A 26,525-nucleotide genomic window follows, 5' to 3' on the forward strand; every position below is an offset into this window, starting at 1 on the left:
CCCTTTGACTCATCTGAGTCATCAACTTCCAATTGTGACCCCTTGTTTCTGTGTCCCATCTCTGGAACATCCTGTCTTTGTCCACCTTGTCTGTTCCGCGCAGTATTTTATATGTCGTTATCATGTCTCCCCTGACCCTCCTGTCCTCCAGTGTCGTCAGACCAGTTTCCCTTAACCCTTCTTCATAGGATATTCCCCTTAGCTCTGGGACTAGTCTTATTGCAATCCTTTGCACTTTCTCTAATTTCTTGACGTGCTTGACCAGGATGGATTCCAAACTGGTGCTGCATACTCCAGTATGGGCCTGACGTATATGGTGTACAGAGTCTTGAACGATTCCTTACTGAGGTACCGGAACGCTGTCCTTAGGTGTGTGCGCGTGCGTGTGCGTGCGTGTTAGTCGATAAGATGCAGCGAGGGAGGTGGCGCGCCAGGAAGCCTGAGTAGCGTGAGTGGGAGACAAAATGCTGGGTATTGTCGCAGTATAGTTTTAAACATCCAGTTGCTGGGGCCGGATGCGCACGTCAAGACCAGAGATCAAAGTTTACTGTTTGTTACAGCTCCTACAAGGACACAAGACAGATTTGATATCGAGAAAACTTGCAGTTCCTCTTGTGCAATAAACCTCTCATGCGGAAGACACATGATGTACATTTAAATAAAATACAGTAGACAACATTTAGTTGTATGTTGAGCTTTATCAAATTATGATTTTGATAACGCTCTACACAGAGCGAAACGTCGTCTATAATAAAGCAAGAGCCAAACAGAAACGTCGACTGTAATAAAGATATCCTGTCATCCTACAAACCTTTCGTACTAAAACACCTTTATAAAAAATAATTTGGAAGGAAAAAAATAACGGAAATGGCTTCAAGTTGGCGAGTGCGTACTATCCCCAACACGCGGAAACTTTGCGGTAATTTCCTCTGGTGTTACGCCAGGACTATATAAACAGAAACACTGGGACTATACGAGGAGAAAAGTCCACTTAAGTTACAAGTGTCCTTGAGTGCCGCTGGTATCTACCGCAAGTGGACTCGTACTATCTCGCAGAAACTCTGTCTCGACCATGGATCTCGTAGCCTCTCATGGAGACTCTCATATCCTCGTAGTCTCTTGCAAAGGCTCCAGCGTACAGCAATATTGTTAAGTGTTAAACTGGAGGACGATTTGTATCAGATTCCATTCATTTCAAGAGTGAATAAATTTGATTAATCCCCCGTTTCAAGGGATCCTACTCCATTTGTATACACATTTCAGTAAATCAAGCCAGGATTAAGAGATTGTACGTAATCTGTATATGAATTTCAGCAGCATGCGAGGAGTATTGCCACTGATATCCCTGAATCACTTGAGAGAGAGAGAGAGAGTGAAGTATTATTTTCTTTGCGCTGCTGGGCCTGTCTGGGACCGAGCCGTGGGGGCGGTAACCCCTGGAATGTCCTTGTCTGGGGCCGGGTTGCAGGGGCAGTGACCCCTGGAATGTCCTGGTCTGATGCTGAGTCGCGGAGGGATGTGACCCCTGGAATAGACTAGAGACATCAAGGCGAAATATTTTACATGTGAGGGAAAAGTTCAATAGATAGGAGTAGAGAGGGAGTATATAGTAACAATAGTTTCATTGCCGGCTGCTTGTTAAGGTAGGGTCAGTCTAGCTCCCACTATCCCTTCCCCTCCTTCTTCCCCCCCCCGAAAGGTGACGTGTGGGGCTTCGGTCCAAACAGTAATCACTAGACTCACAGCTCCCAGCACTACTGTAAGTACATGCCTGCCTTGTATTCTAGTGGATTTATTGGTTGAAAGCTTCACTTTTGACCAATAATAAACTTAGTCCTTTCAGTCTTGCTCTAAGTTGACTGTTGTAATAATCACCACATGTTTTAGGTATTGTACTTATCATGGAGAGTGATTTCTTAAGCAGTGGGTAACCTGTCTATCTTTCCAGCTTGGATGACAGAGAGGGTCACCTGCCAGTCAACGAGCAGAACTGATGGAGATGGACTAACGTCCTGAGACTTCCCCTTTTTGGATTTAATTACCTGTGCACCTGTATGAAATTGCAGGACGTAACCCCTCATCATTGCAGCGGTAAAGAACCTGCTTTCCTGTCATCGAGATAGAATACTCAAGGCTATACTGTGAAGAACTAGCCAGTGGGTTGTAACCAACACCTGCGACCCCCCCCCCCATCATCGGCAACGGCTACGATTTCAACACTCAGTGTCACCAACACCAGACACCCCTATATATATTAGTGTTGAATTCAGTTATCATTTATATTTTTCATTTTCTTTAATGTAGGATTAATATTTCATATTTAAGTATTTTATATTTTCTATATAATAAAGTGTTTGTTTGTCTGTTATTATTTCTTTTTCTATTCATTAATTTTCCTGAGGAGGAGCCAGCCTTGGTAATACTGTCTGAAGTTGTTACAGGGCTGAGTAAGCCTTCACATTACATCTTTGAATGTTATGGTTAAATAATTATTATTTGTTATTTGGTAAGCACTAAACTCGTATGGGTTTTACAACGCCTGGGAAATGAAAGGTAATTGTGTCTGATAACAGGAATAGGAAGATAACTGTTAACATAGATCAAGAGCCTTTCACCAGCCAACCAGGCAAACATTTTTGTATGATAATCATTGAAGAACGACAGGCAAGAACTGTTATGTTGCCGTTATAAGTATCATCGAAGAACGACAGGCAAACATTATATCTCGTCGCAATGTTCATCAGTGAGACACGACAGGCAGTGTTATCTTGTTACAGTGTTTCCTCCTGGCTAGTTGAGACCACGTGATCCTGGCGCACCAGAGGCTGTCACTCACTAGTTTTTCCAGGATACGAGAACAGTGTAACTGTCTGCTGCTAGCGAACTGAGGAGACTTCCTTCACCACTGCTTGTGATGAATAACCCACACTGGTTTAGTGCTTTTCATAATAAAATTGAGAATAATACTCTTGTCACGCTATTATTATCATCATCATCATCATCATCATCATCATCATCATCATCATCATGCATTATTATTAGGGGGCTCTGCTGCTCGACTTCCGAGCACTAGACCCATCAAATTAATTTTACTCTCAGTAGATGCCAGAATTTTTCACATTCTCTCAAGTCAGTCCAGATCTTCCAAACAACCTCGTAAAACTCGCAATATTATAACCCAGTGGTTATCAACCTTTCTGCGTAAGTGGGTCACAGGAGATGATGAGATATACTTTATGGTGAAGACCATCTTGAGTACTACCCTCATAAACTGAAAGAACGAATCAAAATCAGTACATGTCTCCTGGAATTGACTCAGTTTATCACCAAAATAATCATGATTTCCAATAACTAGTTCATAGAAAACGAGATCCCGTTTTAAAAATGGTAAAGCACTTTTAAAATATGATTTAATCAGAAAATAAAGGTTAATGTAATATACCTGCTAAGTGTTAAATCACTTATGAAATGAAGTTATGAACAGAAAAACGTTGCGCACATAAAGTTTCTTATATTTTTTGTGATATTTGCGGTGCAGCTTAGCAAAGAGAATATTAACATGAAATTCAATAATTTTTGGGTCTAAATTTTTTTTTTTTTTTACAAATGTTCAGTAATTTTTTGACTGAATTTTTGACAGTTTTCATCGATGTAGAACAGTCTCTTCACAAATTTATGAGTTGACAATAACTGTGGACATACCTCCAACAACCTCGTTTTTCTAGGTTTACAAACGCATGAAATAAATTTCGAAAGACTACTTTCCTTTTTTGTGTCTCCGAGAATGCCCCGAACTTGAAAAATCTAAGAGTTTTAGCTGAAATATTTCATTGGACTCATCCGGTGAACCTTGGACTCTTATTAAACATTCTTATTTTCTGCTCTTGCTCCGGGGCTTCACTGTTTTACTGTAACTTTCTGTAGGTCTCACGAAATCGTAATGACACGATTGCAAACAAACCATACCACGGGCGGTTGTTTACAGCGGTGAAAGCGTGAAAAATGGATTTGCTTCACTAATATGTTTACCTTTCTCTCGAAGGCTTTCGCCTGAGCATACATGTCAGATACCGACGATGGTGGCGCCACACGTCCCTGTCTAAGGCCTATTTTTATTTGAAAATAATCTTTCTCCTACGTTACCTAACCTGAGCCTCGCTAGCCACATAAAAACTCTTTATTGCTTTGAGTTTTCCTGTACTCTGCAACTTCAGAAATAAAATATTTTTTGTAACATGATTCAAAGTCCCACTTCCGTACTTGACCTACCTCTCTCTCTCTCTCTGTTTTCCTGAGAGAAAGATGTCAGTTATATGATTTAGATCAAAAACATTATTTGAGGATCTTCTGCTCAGTCACTTGACTTCATCACGGTACAGCACACCCACATATTCTAAATCTGTATCAGACAAGAAGCTTGGAAACAGATTTCAGACAATAATGCCTGATAGAATTCACGCTTGACTCAACAATATTCATCACACTTTTGGATCGGAGAATCTTATTGCGCAAAGTCTGCTGGTAAAATTGCATGGAGAGTTCAACATTCGCCTTCGATATATTTCCATTAACTCTCGCTTGTGCTCCAGTTAGCTTCCAGCCATGTATCCAGCCGTGTATCCAGCCGTGTGTCGGTTGTCCCAGTTCTCAACTTTACCCATTTTAGGTTAATATAGCTTGCTTACGGGTTCAATCGTTATGAATCTATTCTCTGCATTGCACATAAATTCGTTATTTCAAAATTAGAATCGATGTCGATTATGAAAATTAGAAGTTGATCGATGTCTAGAGTGTTGTTGCTCTCATACAGCCCCAAAGATATTTGTTTAAAATGTGTTCACTGTTAGTCTGTGTTGTTCAGATTGACAAGGTAACCGTATCATCACCGCTCTTGTTGATTGTGAGAGTAGATAAGCTTACAGTTCCGATACAGGTAGCCTTCTCAGGGTAGATTTCTCTTCTTACTCTCTCCATGTCTTTCTTCAGGAACTCCCCAACAGTGAATGGTTTGCTGCACTGCAAGCTATTCATCTTCGTGATAGCTAGCCCTCACTGCAGATAGTTACACCACTGCATCCTTTAAAACCATAGTGGAAACTGTGACAGCTGTTCTTTGCCAATGATACGGTTGTTCTGAGAGATTCTGATAAAGAAGCTGCTTCGGTTGGTGCATGAGTCTAGGAGGAAATAAATATAAAAGTGAACATAGAAGAGAGGAAGAGGAGGAGTGCAACAAGAGTGGATATCAGATCGGAAGTATGATAGGAATGAAAGAATTCAGATGTTTGGGAGTGAACTTGTGGTAGATGGGTCTATGGAAAGTGAGATGAAATGTAGAATAGTTGAGGTGAAAAAAGGTAAGAAGTGTGTTGAGACATCTGCGGAAACAAAGAAGTTTATGTATAGAGACATAAAGATGAATTCATCAAAGTAAAGTGTTGCCAACATTTATATGGCTGTGAAGTATGAACTATAAACGATACAGTAAGAAGGAGGCTGGAAACAGTAGTGAAGAGAGTACTGTGTAGTGTTAGTACTATGTGGAGAATTCGGAGTATAGAAATTAGAAGACTGCTTGGCGTCACCTAGGGAGTAATTCAGAGGTGTTTTGAGGATTTGAAGATAATGGAGCAAGATAGGAGGACTAAGAGAATGAATAAATAATGGGTGGAGGGTTGGTGTGGTGGGACGGGACTTGTGATAGAAGTTTTTGAGTACTAATTACTGGAACGTCAAGCATGCGTGTGTGAGCGTGTTACATCAGAGTGAAGACCAGTGGTTTTCATGGCTTGACCTGCTATTGAGTGTGAGCAGTGTAACATTTATGAAGGGATTCAAGGAAACCAGTTAAGATGGACTCGAATCCTGGAGGAGGGAAATGCAGTACCTTAACTCTGACGGAAGAGCGAGGATGATGTAATTCGAAGGGTCATTTGAGATGCAATATCTACTCACTTCTGGAAGGACAGTTATTGAATGAATGATGAATGTGCTACATGTTTTGGGGTCACCTTATCTTGGTAGAATACGGCCGATGGCGTTAAAAATAAGTGTTTACACAGGAAAGCGCATTTAATACAGCCTGCTGTAACACTTTCTGAAGAATAATGCAGTTACATGTATATGTTGCGTGGATACTTGGAAGCGGCTGTGGTTACCAAGGAGAGAAGACCCGGGTGTTCTTCCTGTCTGATGACCTTGTTGCTTCCAGCAGACACACACGGCATCGATGTTTCTGAATGACTGTTGCATGACACCAAGCAGTGAATTAGCTCCCATTGCAAGAAGCTGTTTCATTGACAAATGGAGCTTAGTGGTTGAGCTCTCGTGTGTAATTTAGTGGTTTAGCTATCAGGTGTAGTTGGTGGTTTAGTTCTCGAGACATGTGGGCAAATATCATTGCATATGTTGGCCCGTTTACCTAAAAGTAAATTAGTACGTAGGAGTTAGCCGACTGTTGTGGGTCGCATTCTGCAGGAATAGGACTGGGAGGCTTGTAATGTTGCCAGTGAATGAGTCGAGGTTGGATAACAACAGCCAGCGCAGTGAATGAGTCGAGGTTGACTAACAACAGTCTGGCCAGTGAATGAACCAAAGTTGACTAACAACAGTCTGGATTATCCTAGTATTATTAAGCAATTATTATTGAAATTATACAAAACGAATCAAATATGTTACGTTCAAGATCTTCACAACACTGTATTAATTCTCAGTACAAATAATCTGCACACAGGAGACGGGAACCTATGAGGAGGTTTTGGTCCCACGTGACCCATTAACCAGACAGACTATGTGAGGGTTATTTGTGTATTGATCAAGGCAAAATATTGTGCCTTTTTATTCTTTATTAATTTCTCTGCTTGTTTGGCAGAATGACTCTTGCTGTTTAAGCTAAGCTCACAAGCTCTATGTAAAAAAGGAATACTGATATAAAACGCAGGTGGTCAATACTGTAGATCAGTACAGCATTCAGAGGACAGCTAATTAATCAGCTTGTGCCAGAGGAAGTTCTGGTGGTTGTTTGTGCGGTGATTGTACGGGTACCTCTGGTGGTAGTTGTTGTGGTGATTGTAGGGGTAGATGGTTCTTGTGGGGGTGGTTGTGGTGATTGTATGGGTAGATGGTTCTGGTGGTCATGATTGTTGTGATTGTATTGGTAATTAGTTATGGTGGTGGTGGTGGTTGATGTGATTGTATGGGTAGTTCTGGTATTGATGGTTGATGTGATTGTATGGGTAGTTCTGGTTGTGGTGGTTGAGGTGATTGTATGGGTAGCTCTGGTGGTGGTGGTTGAGGTAGTGATTTGGTAGTCCTGGTGGTGGTTGAGGTGGTGGTTGGGTAGTCCTGGTGGTTGTGGTTGGAGTGGTGATTGTATGGGTAGTCCTGGTGGTGGTGGTTGAGGTAGTGATGCGATAGTTCTGGTGTGGTTGAGGTGGTGATTGTTTGGGTAGTCCTGGTGGTGGTGGTTGAGGTGGTGATTGGGTAGTTCTGGTGGTGGTGGTTGGAGAGTCCCGGTGGTGGTGATTGGGTAGTTCTGGTGGTGGTGGTTGGGGAGTCCCGGTGGTGGTGATTGTTTGGGTAGTCTTGGTGGTGGTGGTTGAGGTGGTAATTGTATTGTTAATCCTGGTGGTGGTGGTGGTGGGGAGAATTGTGGTTGAGGTGGAGACATTTGCAACTGTAGTAGCGATGGGGGCGGTGGTGCTGGAGGTGTTGGTGATGGTGGTATAGATAGTTATAGTGGAGGGTGATTGTAGTGGAGGTAGTGATGGTGGGGATGGGGGTAGTGGAGGGGTAGCAGTATTAAACTTTATTGTGTATAGGTATTCACTATGGAAGGACACGTTTACAAGATATTTTTTTACAAATCAACTTTACCTCACCTCATTTTAAACTCCAGTCATATGTAAGGTACACTACCACCCCCAGGATGCGACCCACCACAGTCTGTTAATACCCAGGTACCTACTTACTACTAGGTGAACAGGGATAGCTGGTGTATCGTTTCCATCCGTGCCGGGGATCGAGCCACAGACACTCATTATATTAGGTAAGTGCACTGCAAATCGAGTCATGTTCATGTGACAGGAAGAAAATATCGGCAATCCTGACAGGGGTGAAAATGAGTGTAGAGGAGTAGTAGTAGTGGCAGACATTGTTATGAGGTGGTTGTAGGGGGTCTTGATGGTGGGGTTATTGTGAGAGGATATTAGTGGTCAAAAGGGTGAGATGAGTGTAAGTGGTGATGTGGATGGGGATGATGTAGGGTTAGTAGTGGTGGTGGGGGTTCAAGGGGACAAAAGTAGCGGAGGAGGTAGTAAGTTTATTTAGGTATAGTTACACATCAGTACAGTTGCACAAGTTTAGATTACTGAAATTATCAACATAGTAAAAATGTGAATATCACCTAAGATAACTCTGAAACAGTCTAAATGACTTATTTCCATTGGAGTGCTAGCAGCAGTAATGGTACTTGTGGTGGAGGGTGGTAGTTACCATTTTGTCCTAGGCACATGTCGATTAGACACTAGGCCTGTTGTTGTTGTGTGTGTGTGTGTGTGTGTGTGTGTGTGTGTGTGTGTGTGTGTGTGTGTGTGTGGTGCGTGTGTGTGTGTGTGTGTGTGTGTGGTAGCCACACCATCATTGACACCCTGTCTGGGGTGGTGTTTATCAGGGAGGGGGTCACACACTTCCTCTCAGTCATAACGTAAATCATACGTGCAGCCTGTTATGACTCGCGTGTAATTGTGTGTTTGATCACGCTAGCTCACAGCTTACGTGTCTACACACGAACACGCTTCATTACACACGCTCCTTAAATAAGTAGATAAGAAAGAAAAATGTTCAAAGACACAACAAAATTAACCATAAGAGCTCAAAAACTAATGAGTTTCGACGAGCTATTAAAGGCCCTAAAAGTGACCTCGTTGACTGATAGCTTGAAAAGAAGAGAGATAATAACATATATCATAGTTATATACTAGGAAATATGCGGTATATTCATCAACAGGCAGAATAAGAGGCCATAGTTGAAATTTAAGAAAAGCTGATGAAAGAGCACTAGAAAATATATCTTCAGAAACAGGTGGAATACTAGGAAGATATCCAAGATTGTAGAGTTACAACTACTGGAAATTAACTAAAATTATATGACTATCACTGATGTTGGAGCACCACGAACATAGCTCTGCTGCTCTAACTTCTGGACACATGGACCTGAGGGAAGCCTCATGATAGTAGAATATATAACCTTCATATATTTTAACTTCAAGTAGGTAATCACATGTGCCTTCAAGAAACTTTACAAGAAACCATTCGCGATGTCTCTATGGCAAGTTGCTGCCTCACATTCTCCAACACGTCCTTGGTTAGTGTCAGGACTTATGGGGCCAAGAGACTAGCAGCAATCTGGATTGTTTCCACGGAAGTGGGTGTTTGGCCCTCCCCTTTACACAACGGTCTTCATTAAGAGATATTTCTCCATAGATTGATAATAGCTCACCTATATGCAAGTACTGCTGTCACCGTGAGTTACTTGTGGTATGCAGTTGACCGCAGATCACATTGTAACTCCTTGTTCATGATTCTTCATTTTCTCGCTTAAGTCATGGAATCTAATTACTGAGGCGCCTGTCTTATGAACGCCTAAGCTGACAGGTAAATCTTATAAACTTTTGCTTATTTTCAGAATACACAAGCCTTTACCTAAATGAAAATTTTAATGGTCTTTTTGTTAGCTATAAAATGATTCTTTTGAATAAATGTGGGTTATTTTAGCATGTAAGAAATTTTCTTTTTTGCTCACTTATTGTAAGGTATGATTATCATTTTTCTGGAAGAGTTGTGGCGTGTATGTTAGTATGTATGAGTATGTATTAAGAAGAGTGCAGAATAACCTTATAGACCTATGTTCCCTGTAAGTAATGAAATTTCCTTGAAGATACTATATAGCATATCTCTCTGAGGTTACGTTAAATAAGGTTCGTCAGGAAACAGGAAAAGTGTTTCCTGACCCGGTTCTTAGATGATGACCAGCCGTTGGAGTTTTTGGTTATCTGACCGAGGCCTTCCGCTGGCTTACCGGTCCACCCCTTTAAAAATTATGGTCATGGTTATATCTCTCTGTGCCTCGATTGTGCATCGTCGTCGTGGAGCCAGCATCTAGCCTGGGAGGAAAGCAGCTCCAGATACGAAAGCTGTATCTTAGCCCCAGTGAAAACAACTAGGTGAGTATAGCGCTGTGAGTATGTACACATATTCACACACACACACACACACACACACACACACACACACACACACACACACACACACACACACACACACACACACACACACACACACACGAGTGAAGCAGAAACATCACACTGAGTCACCTCGCCACCTTCCCTCACACTATCACGGTCATTAACTACGCAGGTAAATACTCTTCATTGGGGTTCAAAAGTATTTTTTTCCTCCTGACAGGCTGTGCTCTAGCCCAACTCCAGCAACCACCCACCGTAGCTTCGTGTTGCTCATCCTCCTGCACCGAAGGTTAGTGCTCACAAACTGTCCCTTTATACTCGCTGGTGCTAAAAAGAGCCAGCTTTAATAATCTACCTGAGATTTGAAGAGGCAGTTTTCGTACCCCAACTGTGTCGCATAATTATACTCTGAGGTGCTTGTCTCTCGTGTCTGGGAGAGATTGTGGAGTGAGAGGCGGTCATATGGCTGGCTGCTGAAACATGTCAAGGCACGCAGTAATCTCTGCTATATTTACTGTTTGAAGGACAAGGGAAATACTGAGAAAGAGAGAGAGAGAGAGAGAGAGAGAGAGAGAGAGAGAGAATGAGTGAAGAAGTGAGTGAAAAAATGAGCGAGTGACTAAATGAATGAGAAGTGTATAATAGTGTGGAGGCAGCCACAGATTCATTGTGAGTGACGGGGTAGCTGAGACAACCATGGACGTTGGTCCCTGGTTGAGGAGCAGTGCTCACTGTGAAACTTCTAGGGAAGTATCACCGTCGTCAGCTCCCCTGGTAGTAGTATGGGGTACTGACGACAGTAATACTCTTCAGGCTACTACCAGGGGAGCATCGTCATTATCAGTTCTCCTGTCACTTATAATGGCAGTATGAAGACAGTATATCTTATATTGCTGCCATGGGCACGGAAGATGGTGGCGAAGCTTATGCTATTGCCAAGGACGCTGAAGACAGCAGTATACTCCAGTGTGAATATGATAATGACATACAATACTGGCAAATTGATAAGGAAGACTCATGTGCAGTAATTAGGCATCTTTATTCCGAAACTGTTCACCTACGATGTAGGCTTCTTCAGTCAAATACAGAGGAACCAGCAGTGGGCCCCCGCTTCTTCTGTCATCAAGACATTCTGCTCCTCACCTTGACAGTATATAAGTGTCCATTCTGTTGCTTCATCTTCACATTGTTCCAGATTATGGAACAGAACAGTAGGATGATGGACTGCTTACATCGTCTTTCCATCTCTGCTGCTTCGCCTCTATTCGACTGAAGAGGCCTACTGTGAAGGCGAAACATTTCGGAATAAAGATACATAACTGCTGCACATATGTCTTGCTTATCAGTATGCCCCATAGTACTACCAGGAGCGCTGAATGGAACGGCTCATGCTACTGTGCTGAAGATGGGAGCATCACCCATATCCTGTGGAGGACACAGGCTAGCTTTAATTAAGTCGTCATTGTTACATGTGTTTCGATGTTTATTAGGCGGAAGGAAAGATTTCGCCTATTTTTCTTACATATCTCTTGGGACAGTATCCACAGGAGATGATGTAGACTCCTTTGTGCTTCATTGGAACTCCACGGAACATTTGATGAATTGGAGTGAGGCGCAACTCGTCCTCGCCATCGATGTCAGGAAGCCTCGCTGATCACTGTCACTGACACCGAGGACCATAACACTGGAAGCTTAAAAAATTTAAAAAGCATAGGCATACTCGATACTCAACCAGGCAAAGTCCAATCTACCTCACAGCACTAGAATCACGTAACCTCATTGTCTACCTGGCCTTTTCTCAAATAAGTCTCACTTGCTTTTTTCAGATCACTATGTGTCACTCGAACCTAACTTTCTGCCTATATATACTGCTATTTACAACGTCTGCGCTTTGGAAGTAATCGAGGTCCCAGGACCGAAACGTTTACTAATAAATATGTCCTAGTGTTTGCTTGTGTCTTTTTAAACCTATTTGTCGGTATCTATTACCAAAGTTTATGCCATCTTCATAAATCAACTTCTGTGTATTGGATAGACCATCCCGAGAAATGGTATCACCATGCCAGTGCAACTTCAGCTCTACTGGAACGAAACCTTTGAAGGTGCCTAAGCCAATGGGACTGTAGTGGAATGTTTGACGATATCCTAATTGCTCTAATAATCTCCCAGCTCAGGCTAACAGATTCCGTCACTTGAATGAAAGTCATCCTGTGTGAGGGGAATACGAGAGAAAAATATTTGCTTTTGCTGTGTGTAAGTATCGTATAGAAATTAGATGCAACACACTGCTGATGTTTCCACTTTATTTAAAAGAAAAGAAAACTCTTTACTACCCTCCTTAACAATCTTCACTCTCCACGCCATGTTGCTTAACTTCACCCCTGACGCACATAGTGTTAGTAACAACAGTGAAAATAACACAGCTGGCGTTTGTAACAAATGTGGAACATGACTTTGATGGCACCAGATACACGAGTGGAGAATTACAAGATTGGTGAAGGGAAGCCAAACATTATTACATATAACGGAGAACATTACTAACAAATGCAGTTGTTTCAGAGCAATAAATAGTATGAAAAGAAAAGGTAAACAAGGGAAGAGAGGAACTGGAGACTTTGAGGAACAGGAAAATCTGGAAAACGGAGAATTCAAAGATTACGTAACAGGCACAATAGACTAAAGTATTGATGGTGATAGTGACAATAATAATTAGTATGACAAAGATACATGGTTTAAAGTATACCTTCACTATGGACTACACATCGCACCGTGTAAATCAAAGAGTGATACATGGGATAACATGAAGGTAAGGAGGTAAGGTGAGTGAGGAAGCGATGAAGCAAGTCAGTTGTCCTCTGGGTAAACTTCGGCGTCAACGTTATCTTCACGTGTTGGGCTTTCCCATGCAAAATAACATTATGTAATGGCTTGGTAAAATTTAATACCCCTTGATTCTGCTCAGTATGACTATTTATTCAAAACATATCTTCAACCCTGTGGTCTTCCTTAATGAGTTACGCAACTGTCCAGTGCACGTATCCAGTGCAAGTGTCCGGTGCATGTGTCCAGTGCATGTGCCCAGTGCATGAGGTGAGTGTTTTCCTTGTATTACACACCTGCACATGTTCGAGGAGACTGTGTGTTGTCTCACCTATATTGAGTATTCACACACTCCGTATGTATACATGCTTGCTTCTGTGGTGTGGCTTTGGTTGGTATTTAGTAGAGTCAGTTTTGGATACAGTTTTAGCTGTTATAACTACTATATTGTGCCCTGGCGAAAGGTCTTCGTAATAAAGATACCCAGATGTTGAACATGTATCTTATCCACCAGGTCGGGTTGTGTTGCCGCCGACGTTACCAGCGAACAGCCATTAACTGGCTGATAATGTTCTTCCTGTATTTGTTGAGTATCTGCCGTGCTTTACGTGTAGTATATAGAGTGAAGTGAAGGTGTTGGAAATATTGTTACACTCTTCTACAAGAAGCCCTGGGGGCTTCACATTATGCAAGCCCTGGGGGCTTCACATTATGCAAGCCCTGGGGGCTTCACATTTTGCAAGCCCTGGGGGCTTCACATTATGCAAGCCCTGAGAGCTTCACATTTTGCAAGCCCTGAGGGCTTCACATTATGCAAGCCCTGAGGGCTTCACATTATGCAAGCCCTGAGGGCTTCACATTATGCAAGCCCTGAGGGCTTCACATTATGCAAGCCCTGAGGGCTTCACATTATGCAAGCCCTGAGGGCTTCACATTATGCAAGCCCTGAGGGCTTCACATTTTGCAAGCCCTGAGGGCTTCACATTATGCAAGCCCTGAGGGCTTCACATTATGCAAGCCCTGAGGGCTTCACATTATGCAAGCCCTGAGGGCTTCACATTATGCAAGCCCTGAGGGCTTCACATTATGCAAGCCCTGAGGGCTTCACATTATGCAAGCCCTGAGAGCTTCACATTTTGCAAGCCCTGAGGGCTTCACATTATGCAAGCCCTGAGGGCTTCACATTATGCAAGCCCTGAGGGCTTCACATTATGCAAGCCCTGAGGGCTTCACATTATGCAAGCCCTGAGGGCTTCACATTATGCAAGCCCTGAGGGCTTCACATTATGCAAGCCCTGAGGGCTTCACATGCAAGCCCTGAGGGCTTCACATTATGCAAGCCCTGAGGGCTTCACATGCAAGCCCTGGGGGTTTCGCATTAGCAAACCATGAGGAAAAGAAATAGAAAGTAACGGAATGGCTGAGACAGTCTTAATTAGTAGATTTTCTCTAGACCTGAAAGTTGACCTAAATGTTGATCCACAGTGTTTCACTGTGGACGAAAGTGTTGGATGATGATGGACGGAGGTGATGGGTGTTGGAGAGTTAGGTTAAGTAAGAATCGCCAGGAAACAGGACAAGTTTTTCCTGACACGGGGGTCTTAGTCATATGACGATCCGCAACTGGATCTTTTGGTCCAGTGGTTTACGGGAGGCGAGAATATTCCTAGGAAGGTCGAGGCATCCTGTGGATGGGGTAGGGCTGCTCTGGGAATAGATGACGTGATGGGTGACGAGGCCGTGTTGAGGGAACGAGTGAGTGCAGGAGGGGTGCGAGCAGGGGCAAGGTGATGATGATTAGCGGTGAAGACGTGAAGAGGGTGTACTAGAGAAAGGAAGACATTAGTAAACATTAGTAAACAACCACTGGAATACAGCAAGGTCTCTTTTAAGAGTCCATGACGAGGCTTCAAAAAGTAACTTCACAACAGAGCTGGGTACGGTTGACTGGCCTACAGAGCTCTGCAATGCTAATGATATCGATGATTGGAAAGACATATTTCTTGACAAACTACCTAGACTATATAACAAATAGTCCCATAAAAACGAAACAAATTACTAATAAACGGCTAGGTTGCCCATGGGTAACCAACAGCATACTAAGATCCATTGATAAGAAACATCAATATGAAAAGCAATATAGACAGGGATTAATAAACAAAGATATTAAACATTACGCACCAGTCCTCACTGACCTAATAAGAAAGGCTAAACAATTGTACTACTCCACTAGATTCATAGAAACAAGAGGAGATATAAAAAAGACCTGGAAGACACTCTCTCAGATTCTAGGCACCCACAAACTGAAAAAAACTAGGGATATTGTCTTAACTAAACCGAATGAAACCTATCTACAATCTATTGATACAGTTAACAAGATAAATGACTTTTTCTCAACCATAGGATCAAATCTCGCCAGCAAAATCCCAGGTACCAATGCGCGAGCAAGCGATTACATTGATGGGAATTTCCCAACCTTGTTCTGTCTTGCACCAACCGAACCCACAGAAGTCACCACGATTATTAAGTCACTTAAAAATGAATCGGGAAATCTGGCCCAAGTTCCTCCATTATTGTACAAACGAGCAGCTCATGTTCTTTCGCCTGCTATTTCATTACTCTTTAACAAATCACTAGACACCAACACTTTCTCGACAATACTAAAGACAGCAAGGGTTACACCATTACACAAATGTGGTGACCCCACAGATGTAAACAACTACAGGCCAATATCAAGCTTACCGTTGCTATCCAAATCTTCGAGAAACTTGTGCAAAAGAGATTATATTCCTTTATAACAGCGCAAAGCATCTTCAACCCCTGCCAATTTGGCTTCAGGAAAAGCAAAAGCACAAACGACACAAATGTAAAAATGTTAGTCCTGCTTTATACAGCACTCGAAAAAATGAATATCCATTAAGACACTCTATCGACCTAAGGAAAGCTTTTGATACAGTAGACCACAGCATCCTACTCCACAAACATGGTTATTATGGCATAAGAGGACACGCACTTACATACTTCAAATCCTACCTTACTAACAGGCATCAGTAGGTCTCTATTGACACAACTTCATCAGTAAGACCACTGGACACTGGAGTACCACGGGGAAGTGCCCTTGGTCTCCTGCTCTTCCTCTTATACATCAAGGATCTTCCTAATGTATCACAACACCTTAAACCTATTCTCTTTGCTGACGACACGACTTGTCGTGTCGTCAGCACATCGCTATTGTTATTGAAGTGCTTGTAAAAAATATCGACCTGGATGACTGCTAGTAAACTTACACTTAATATTGACAAAACTTTCTACATTATGTTTGGGAACAGAACAGATGTTGCCCAACTGAGCATAATTGACAACACTCTTGTTGCTAAACATAATGAGGGCAAATTCCTGGGCCTGCACCTTGACAGCAACCTGAAATTCAACACCCATATCCAACACAACAAAAAAAAAGTATCCGAAGCAGTTGGGATCCTCTCTAAGATGCGATACTACGTACCACAATCAGCCCTACTCACACTATACTATTCACTCATCGATCCTTACCTCACCTATGCTATTTTTGCCTGGAGATCAACAGCATCAACTCACCTAAAGCCAATAATAATCCTACAGAAAGCCGCAGTAAGAATTATCACGCAATCCAATGTTAGGCAACACCCCCTCCCCCCACACTCTTCAAAGACCTAAGCCTACTCACTGTACAGAACTTTCACACTTACTACTCTGCAACCTACATTTACAGAACCTTAAATTCTAATATTAACCCTGAACTAAAGCGCTTTCTTGATAGTTGCAAGAGGACCCATAGACACAATACCAGGCTCAAAAATCTCTATGGCTTTCCTCGTGTCCGGCTAAACCTCTACAAAAATTCGATGTGCATAAAAAAGCCCAAGTCTGGAACTCCCTACCTGAAAACTCTAGAACCGCAGACTCGACCACTATTTTCAAAACTACTGTTAAAAAACATCTTATCTCCCTAACTCACCCGATCATCAGCTAACCAATGAAGACCATCTAATTCTCTTTTTTTGCATCATGTACACATCCAAAACAATATAGTCTTACTTTCGTTATCTGTAATTCCCCCTAATTTACACTTACACTCACCCAAATGACTGTAAACATAAAATTCCTAATATACCTGTTGCCTTTCAAATCTTAAGTTAATCCTAAGTTTGCCTAAGACATTCTTCCAATATATGAGCTCTAATAGAAATAGTTTATCATACCCGTTACTAAATTTACCATTTGTAATATTATGTGTTTAATACTTCCTCACTGTTATAAATCTAATTATGTATTTATCTAATTATATATGCATTTAATAATGTATGTTAAAATGTACTGCTCCATAACCTATGTCAGTATAGACTAAGAATTATTATTAGTCTGCCCGAAATACCTAGGCATGTTAGTGGCCTTCTTTGTAATTAATATTTTATAACATGTAAACTACACATTGTAAGCTTTTACGAGGAAATAAACATTTGAATTTGAACATGCCGAGGGAAGTGTGTTGAGGTGATGGCGTGCTGGGGTAGAGGGAAGACACGGGGTCCGTGAAGGGTATTGGTGAAGGTTAATTAATGACGTTCTGAGGGAAAGAGGCGTTCTAGGGTAGAGGGCGTGCTGGGTAAAAGGACCCCAATGGAAATAAGTCACTCTGACTTTTTTGGGTTATCCTAGGTTCTCTACACATATGCTGCTATGTATGATAATTCTATGTAACTGTATTTGTGTATACCTGAATAAACTTACTTACTTAAGAGGGCGTATTGGAGGGGAAGGGGGTGACCTTGAGACTGAAGGAGGGTACGCCAGCGGGGTATTGATCTCTTACTGATCAACACTAGACACCTCAACTGACACCACAACAACAACAACACAGCCGCTACCTTCACATCAGCGGCTGATGTTATTATCAACATTCGCATCAATGATACATATTTACGTTAGCGGAGATGATATCAACAGATATTTTGATATCAGTGGGTATTGTTTATATCAGCTGAAGTATTTATATGAATGCGGATATTTATAATACTGGGGATGTTTTCATGAGCAGAGATAGTCATATCAGTGGAGGATACCTTTATAGCAACTGGCAACTGAGAATGTTCATGTCAGCCGAGGATATTTACAGCAATAGCCTGCTATCATTATGTTAGCTATCATAGTGATAAACGAGAGACGTGTGTGTGGGATTTTGGTTAAGACAAGTATATAAAAATTGTTAGAATAAAGGAATCACTAAATTAATTAATACTTATCTTGCTAATGACAGCTGGAACCCCCCCGCAGCCTCCACCAAGGGTTTTGCCTCCATAATTCGCAGTCTACAGACCTACCAGGGCTGTTTGGAAGATTAAATAACCAGGGTTAATACTCGCCTTGAAGGTGTAGATCCTTCAGGTATTGTAGGTAGAGCACATGCAAATCGTGGGCTGACCTTACCTGTAGTTTTGGGCTTGGTCCACTCCTCACGACCTCTAAATGGTTAGTCCTGTTCACTCAATATCGACCCTAGGTACCGCAGCGCTAAATAGGCAGATGTAAGTAAAATAGAGATTTATCTGGCTCATTGTAACGGGAACCTGTAACATCTTGACATTACTGAGACCGAAATTATTGGCTTGACTCAAAAGATGACACTGGACGCCTCCACTTCGCAGTCTGCTTGGCACACGTCGTCTGACAGCTAATACGAATAAGCCACACGGAAATAGCACTCCCGTGGTACTTGCTACACTCGCTGACATGTTCTCATCTATTTACGGCAGGAATAATATCTAATTTTCTTGGAGATCGTCAGTGCACTGCATGGGAAACACGCACACGAAATTGGCCACAAATGTTTTTACGTCGGGTGGCAGGATAGAGCAGCACCCGGCCACCTCATCACTTGTTCACTCGCCGACACCAAACTGCAGTCTGGAATCCCTCTTGCTACCTCCCGCTCTCTTTTATGAATGGACGCTTAACGCTGACATAGGGTTTACAGACGTTAGGGCGAGCTCTCTCAACTTAACACAAACAAAATAGGCTAATTCCTTCATTCTGAGATGCAGGTTTATGAAAATAATGCCCCCTAGGTATATTATCTATTCCTAGGCATATATTTTTAGGTTGGAGAAAAAATTTCTCCACAGCATACTTGGAGGTTACCCGAAGGTCATTCCGGGGATCAACGCCCCCGCGGCCCGGTCTATGACTAGGCCTCCCGATGGATCAGGGCCTGATCAACTAGGCTGTTATTGCTGGCCGCACGCAGTCCAGCGTACGAGCCACAGCCCGGCTGATCCGGCACTGACTTTAGGTATATGTCCAGCTCTCTCTTGAAGGCAGCCAGGGGTTTATTAGCAATTCCCCTAATGCTTGATGGGAGGCTGTTGAACAGTCTTGGGCCCCGGACACTTAAGGTGTTTTCCATTAGTGTACCAATGGCGCCACTACTTTTAATTGGGGTCATTTTGCATCGCCTGCCCAGTCTTTTACTTTCGTAGGGAGTGATTTCTGTGTGCAGATTTGGGACCATTCCTTCCAGGATTTTCCAAGTGTAGATTATGATATATCTCTCCCTCCTGCGTTCCAACGAGTACAAGTCAAGTGCTTCCAAGCGTTCCCAGTAGTTAAGGTGCTTCATGGAACTTATACGTGCAGTAAAGGATCTCTAGATCTGCGATTTCACCTGCTTTGAATGGAGATGTTAATGTACAGCAGTATTCCAGCCTAGAGAGAACAAGTGATTTGAAAAGGATCATCATTGGCTTGGCATCTCTCGTTTTGAACGTTCTCATTATCCATCCTATCATTTTCTTTGCACGTGCGATCGTGGCACTGTTGTGATCCTTGAAAGTGAGATCCTCAGACATTACTATTCCCAGGTCCCTTGCATTATTTTTCCGCTGTATTGTATGGCCAGAGTCTGTAGTATACTCTGTTCTAGTTATTATCTCCTCCAGTTTTCCATAACGGAGTAGTTGGAATTTGTCCTCATTGAACATCATATTGTTTACCGTTGCCCACTGGAAAACTTTGTTTATATCTTCTTGGAGATTAGCCGCGTCCTCAGCAGATGACAACCTCATGCAGATCCTAATATCATCCGCAAAGGATGATACGGTGCTGTGATGTATATCTCTGTCTATGTCTGATATGAGGATGAGGAATAAGATGGGGGCGAGTACTGTGCCTTGTGGAACAGAGCTGTTCACTATGGCAGCCTCCGATTTAACTCTGTGTTCGATTTGTTAGGAAGTTGAAGATCCATCTTCCCACTTTCCCAGTTATTCCTTTAGCATGTGCAACACTTTAGTATCTTTATTTCCCTGAACGTTTCGCCTACATAGTAGGCTTCTGTAGTTGACTACAAGTGGAGACATCAGAACCAGTGGAGAGGACACTTCCACTAGTCAGCCACTAGTTATAGCAATTGCTTGCAATCATTGCAACCAATTATATGTGGGCAAAACATCCAGAGACTAGCAGAATGAACGACTTGAAGAACGCCTGTACTGTACACCGAAAATTCCACAACCATTTAATTAACTACAGAGACGCAGTAGGCCTACTGGCCCATGTTAGGCAGGCCTTGCTCAAATCCAACCTCTTCTCAGCCATCAACTTCTACATTCCTCACCTGATCATTCACGTCACTACGCTCCTTAAACTAACTCACGTCCTCTTTCCCCAGGTAGTTCTGTTTGTGACTTGATAAAGCTCACTGTGTGGGTGAAACGTTGTTTATAAGGAGCAGCATTATACTGCATGTGTCTCCTTGTCCTCCATGTTCAATGTTGCGTCCTCCCCATTTAGCACAGAGACCACACTGTGTTCAAACTTTTACATTCAGTCATGAGACCTCCACATTGTGTTATGACCTCCACATTGTGTTATAACCTCCACATTGTATTGATAACTACACAGTCATTGTTAAGGCTTCCACTTTCAGTGCTGAGAATGACTACGGGTGAGGAGCGAAATGGATCAGGGATCCCTCTGGGCAGAATCCCCCACATGTGACCCTGGATTAAAGAAGAACTCAAGGGAGCATGAACCCCTGGGGTAATGTCCTCAAGGCGTGAACCTGGACTAAAGGACCACAAGAAAGCAAGAACTCCCGGAGTAGTATGTTCCTTACACTCCTTCCAGGCCGAGATATTAACAATACTCTGACCCCACTAGACCAGATAGTCTATAAGTTTGAGTCGATGGTATTCAGTACAGTATGCTGACAAAATCTTGGGAATACATGTGGTGTAGCACCATTTGTTAACTTAAATCTGGGATCACAGTTGTGTAACACCTCTATAGTTTTTTGTATTATCATTATAATCATGGGGGAGCGCTAAACCAGGCTTTTCGTATCCTCCCACAGCTTTAGTACCCCACAGTCCTATGCCGCTTCCCACAGCAACTCTGTGTAGCGTCCCAGTTACAAACACGGGGGTAATCTTGTGACCTGTACACATGCTCGTTGCATGATTAACCGAGGTAGGAATGAGGAACGAGCAGAAGTCAGCAGTGAGTAAAAACTTAATATGTTTCTTTCACCAAATACAAGGGCAGGTATATGTATAATGTATATACACTATGTATAAATAGTAAGAATGTACATGAATGGTATACAATACCGACAAGATGAAAATCTGACACATGTGCACAGATGTTGCACATGTGTCTAATTTTAAAATAATAAATATACCTAGTTGGATTAATTTTATTGTAGCTAGCTGACCCAGTGGCTAACGCGTCGGTCTGGAGTTTTGCGACTCTCTGATCGCGGGTTCTAACCCCACCCGTGGTATCGTTTCAAATAGTAAGAGTGTAAGAGAGAGTGAGAACTGTGGCGACCAGACTTGAGATAAGTCTCCCAGTGTTGTTCCACGAGTCTCCGACATCTGTTGACAACTTTGGCAGTTTGCCTTATGATTGGCTGGGTTGAAACAGTTTTAGTATGACAGTAGGGCCCCGACTGCTATACCCTTAAATTACTGGTTCGTTGGTCGGGAAGGCATGCCTGTATGCGCGTGTGACATACGTCGCTTAAAATGTAACAGACTAGCATTCAACATTCCCACAGTTGCTGTGTGTAGCGTCGCACAGCTGCTTTATGTAGCGTCGCACAGCTCTGATACATAGCCTCCTCACAGCTCTACTACATAGCTTCTCACAGCTCTGCTACATAGCCCCCCTCACAGCTCTGCTACATAGCCCCCTCACAGCTCTGCTACATAGCCCCCTCACAGCTCTACTACATAGCTTCTCACAGCTCTGCTACATAGCCTCCTCACAGCTCTACTACATAGCTTCTCACAGCTCTGCTACATAGCCTCCTCACAGCTCTGCTACATAGCCCCCTCACAGCTCTACTACATAGCCTCCTCACAGCTCTGCTACATAGCCTCCTCACAGCTCTGCTACATAGCCTCCTTACAACTCTGCTACATAGCCTCTCACAGCTGCAACATAGCCTCTCACAGCTGCACCATAGCCTCTCACAGCTGGTACATAGCCTCTCACAGCTGGTACATAGCCTCCTCACAGCTGCTACATAGCCTCCTCACAGCTGCAACATAGCCTCTCACAGCTGCAACATAGCTTCTCACAGCTGCTACATAGTCTCCTCTCAAAGCTGCTACATAGCCTCTCACATGAGCTACATAGCCCCTCACAGCTGCTACATAGCCTCTCACAGCTGCTACATAGCCTCACAGGAGCTACATAGCCCCTCACAGCTGCTACATAGCATTTCACAGCTGCTACATAGCGTCTCACAGCTGCTGCATAGCTTCTCACAGCTGCTGCATAGCTTCTCAAAGCTGCTGCATAGCTTCTCACAGCTGCTACATAGCCTCTCACAGCTGCTACATAGCCTCTCACAGCTGCTACACACTATATATTCTGGTCACTCTCCGAGGCATCTCTTGGGAAATTTAAATTTGATTTAGTTCAGGTCTTTCACTCGTTTATGCTGTATCCTTGTGTTTGTTTCCTCTTTTTTGTCTTAGTTTCTTGCTCAGTCTTTCTGTTTGTTTGTCTTTCTGTCTGCCTGTATCTGTCTCCCTGTCTCTCTCTGTCTCTCTGCCTTTCTCGTCTTTCGCTTTCCCTCTGTTCACAGGCGATACACAGCTGATACACAGGAAAAACACGAACAGGAGAGGATATGGAAAGCTTAGAAACACCCCTGGATATTCTGCGAACCGTTCTAGACCGATAACTGAGTATTGAAATTCAACCCCAATGAATATTGTAAAAATTATGTTCAGATGTTTGATTGAAGGTATAAGGGCAGTTAAAGTTCTCTAAATGTTTTCTAGTTGAACAGTATCCCAACCTGGAGAGAATAATTGCAATGAAGAACACTGTTTTGAAAGTTCTAGTTATCCAGCCTATAGTTTTCCGCGCTGTAACAAAAACATCATTGTTGTGATCCTTGAACGTGAGATCTGATATTACTCCTAAATGTCACACGTTGAATGGTTTGGATGGTCTTGTCCTCCGTTTCAATCTTCATTTTCCCCATTCTTCCTTAGTGCAGCAACTGAAACTTGTCCAAGTTGAACATCATATTGCTGTCCGTGGCCCACTGGCTCACTGCATCTTCGATGAACTCAACTCGCATGAAGATTCTGGTGTCATTAGCAAAAGATGTTACAGTACTATGGTTTATGTACTTGCCTATGGCAGCCTCAAACTTCACTGTTTACCTCTACTTAATGGGTTCTACTGCCATTTATTTATTTTGACATGTCTACTGCTATTTATTTCTTTTGACATTTCTACTGCCATTTATTTCTTTTGCACACATTTAGTGTGTAGCACACCATGGTCGCACTTGTCGAAGGTTTGCAAAATTAGTGTACACAACATCAGCATTTAGCTTGTATTCCAATGTTTCCAAGACCATATCGTAATATTCTATCAACTGTGAAAGGAATAAAAGATCTGCTATAAAACCATGTTGCCCTGGTTTCTGCACTTGTTGTGATTAAGTGTGACTGGTAAATCTTTCTTTTTACAACTCATTAAAAAAACTGATGAATAGTGAAGTTAGCGCTGTAGGTGAAAAGCTTTGGTGAGTGTTTTACTGCCAGCTTTCTGAAGTAGGGCAGTATTAGTGGTTTTTAAAAGACTGTGCGATGACAGATATGTCCAAGTTACTCTACAATACTGAAGGCCTGAGATAGTGGTTTCTTGCAGTGTTTTTATGAACAAGTAGTTCCACGAGTCTGGACCTGGGACAATATTCATGAGCATTGTTGTCGACAGATTTTTCACTCAACTGGAGATAGGACTACATCAGAAATTGTGGAGATGTCGACGATGTTTTGTGTCCAGTTCATAAAGACTCGTTGTTTTTGTTTTCGATCTGTAAACTGATGATTGGTTTATACTGAACACAACTATATTGTGACTACAATATATCACTCATTTCCATAATGTCATGAGGTTTATTGCTCTGGATTTCGCATAAGCTTGTGGTTTCTTTGATAGCGCTCTCAGCTCACATAATGAGGGGTCCGGGGATCGATCCGGGCACGGGTGTAGTGTTGGACATGTTTCCTTACACCTCCTGCCCTTGCTCACCTAGCAGTAAGTAGGTACCTGAGTGTTAAACGATTGTTGTGGGTCGCATCCTGAGGAACAAGATAACCAACGTTGCCAGAAATGCTCTGCACAACCAGAAGCTTCTGTATAGTATGCCAATGATGTCATCTAGATCTGTAATAGTTGTATCATATTATTTTCGTTTGACTCTTTGCTCCCTCTCTCTCGTGGACTCTACTATATATGATGTTGTGCTGGATGTTCTCTGATTCCCTAACCAGATTTTTCTTTTGTGCTTCAGAGAGTTTACAGCCTTCGAGCTCTGTTATCTGTCGTCTGTACCTGCAGAGGGAGTTTCTTTCTCTGTCACTCTCTCTTTCTCTGTCGCTCCCTCTCTTTGTCTCTTTCTCTGTCGCTCTCTCTCTCAAGTTTGCATCTTCTACTTTGCCATAGAGGTATGTGTCTGGTGCATACCTCGACTGTCATAGAACTCATTCTCCCGAGGTGGTGGTCATATCGTCTTCGAAGCGTATCTCCTCCAGGTCATTGTTAATTTGGTCCCAGTTTTTCTGCGGGAATCTCCAACAGTCATTCACCACACTATATACGACATATGTCAGGCCCATCTTATATCCCGCAGCGCCAGCGTGGAACCCGCACCTGATCAAAGAAACTGGAAAAAGTACTGAGATTTACATGGTTACTGGTCCCGGAGCTGAGGTGCGTGAATTATGAGAGATTAAATGAGCTAAACACGATGACATTAGAGAACAGAGGGACAAGGGGAGGCATAATTACAACGTACATGATACTGTGATTAATTGATAGGGTGGACTGGGATAGGCTGTTCCAGAGGAGTGAACAGGTATACGAGGGCGGCATAGCTGAAAATTGAAAACCGCAGATGAGTAACAGGGATGGTAGGATGTTCTTCGCCCTCAGCGTGGTCATGAAGTGGAATGACCTGTAGAGAAGTGGTAGAGGCAGGATCCATACATAGCTTTAAGAATAGATATGGTAGGACTCACAAAGGCAGGAGAGAGTGAACCCAATAGTGGCCAGTTTAGAGTCGGGGGCCAGGAGCAGAGACTCAATCCCTGGAAATCACAATAAGGTGAGTACATGAAAGTTGAGTACAATTATTATCAGCTGTCTGTCTACTGGTGAGATATCAGTTTGTACCAGTCATTATTTGTTTACAGATTATAGTCCCTTCCAAAACATGAGATTTAGATTTAACTCGTACTAACCCGCCAACAGCATATGCACGGTACTGTACACACGTCCATTTGCAAGAAGAAAAACCCACATGTAAACAGAGAGGTAGAAATGAGGGAAACCACTTTGTTTCGACCTTCAACCGACAAGATCATGCCAGCCTCCTGGATCTCTCTCCCCGCAGGCGTACTCGTAGGTAATTCATCTGTTTTATGATCAGTGGATAGAGGATCGAGCCTTCACTACCTGTAGAAATATACAATCTTCTTCTCTCTGTTTACATGTTTCTTGTAACTTTCTACTGATTAGTGTTTATTACACTTCGCTGCACATCCAGCTGTGTTTGTTTGAATCATAACCTAATCTAGGATTACATGGCTTCCTGATCTACGTGGCATGCTGATCCACGTGGCTTGCTGATCTACGTGGCTTGCTTATCCACATGGCTTGCTGATCCACGTGGCTTCGAGTGGCCTCGGGCACTCGGATACACAGCTCTGGCAATGAATTCACACGGAAAACAGCAGAAAACACAGCAAAGGGAGTGGGCAGTGGTGAGTGGTGGTAGGCTGGTGAGGTGTGAGTAAGGCGAGCGTGGGCAAGGCGAGGAACGGCCACTTCCTCCTCCTCTCCCACCCACAAACACAGGGAGACACACTGGACACAGAAATTACCACAAAA

General features: G+C 42.8%; 1 long non-coding RNA gene across 1 annotated transcript in view; it reads left to right on the forward strand.

The window, feature by feature from the left end:
• LOC138852385 (uncharacterized) overlaps nt 1-10,771 on the forward strand; it is a 521,713-nt gene extending 510,942 nt beyond the window's left edge. Inside the window, exon 4 of the long non-coding RNA XR_011391717.1 lies at nt 10,465-10,771. This is a non-coding gene — a long non-coding RNA (uncharacterized lncRNA). The remainder of the gene's footprint in view (nt 1-10,464) is intronic.
• The last annotated feature ends 15,754 nt before the right edge of the window (nt 10,772-26,525 follow it).

This window comes from Cherax quadricarinatus, chromosome 7, assembly GCF_038502225.1.
Source record: "Cherax quadricarinatus isolate ZL_2023a chromosome 7, ASM3850222v1, whole genome shotgun sequence".
NCBI classification, from domain to species: domain Eukaryota; kingdom Metazoa; phylum Arthropoda; class Malacostraca; order Decapoda; family Parastacidae; genus Cherax; species Cherax quadricarinatus.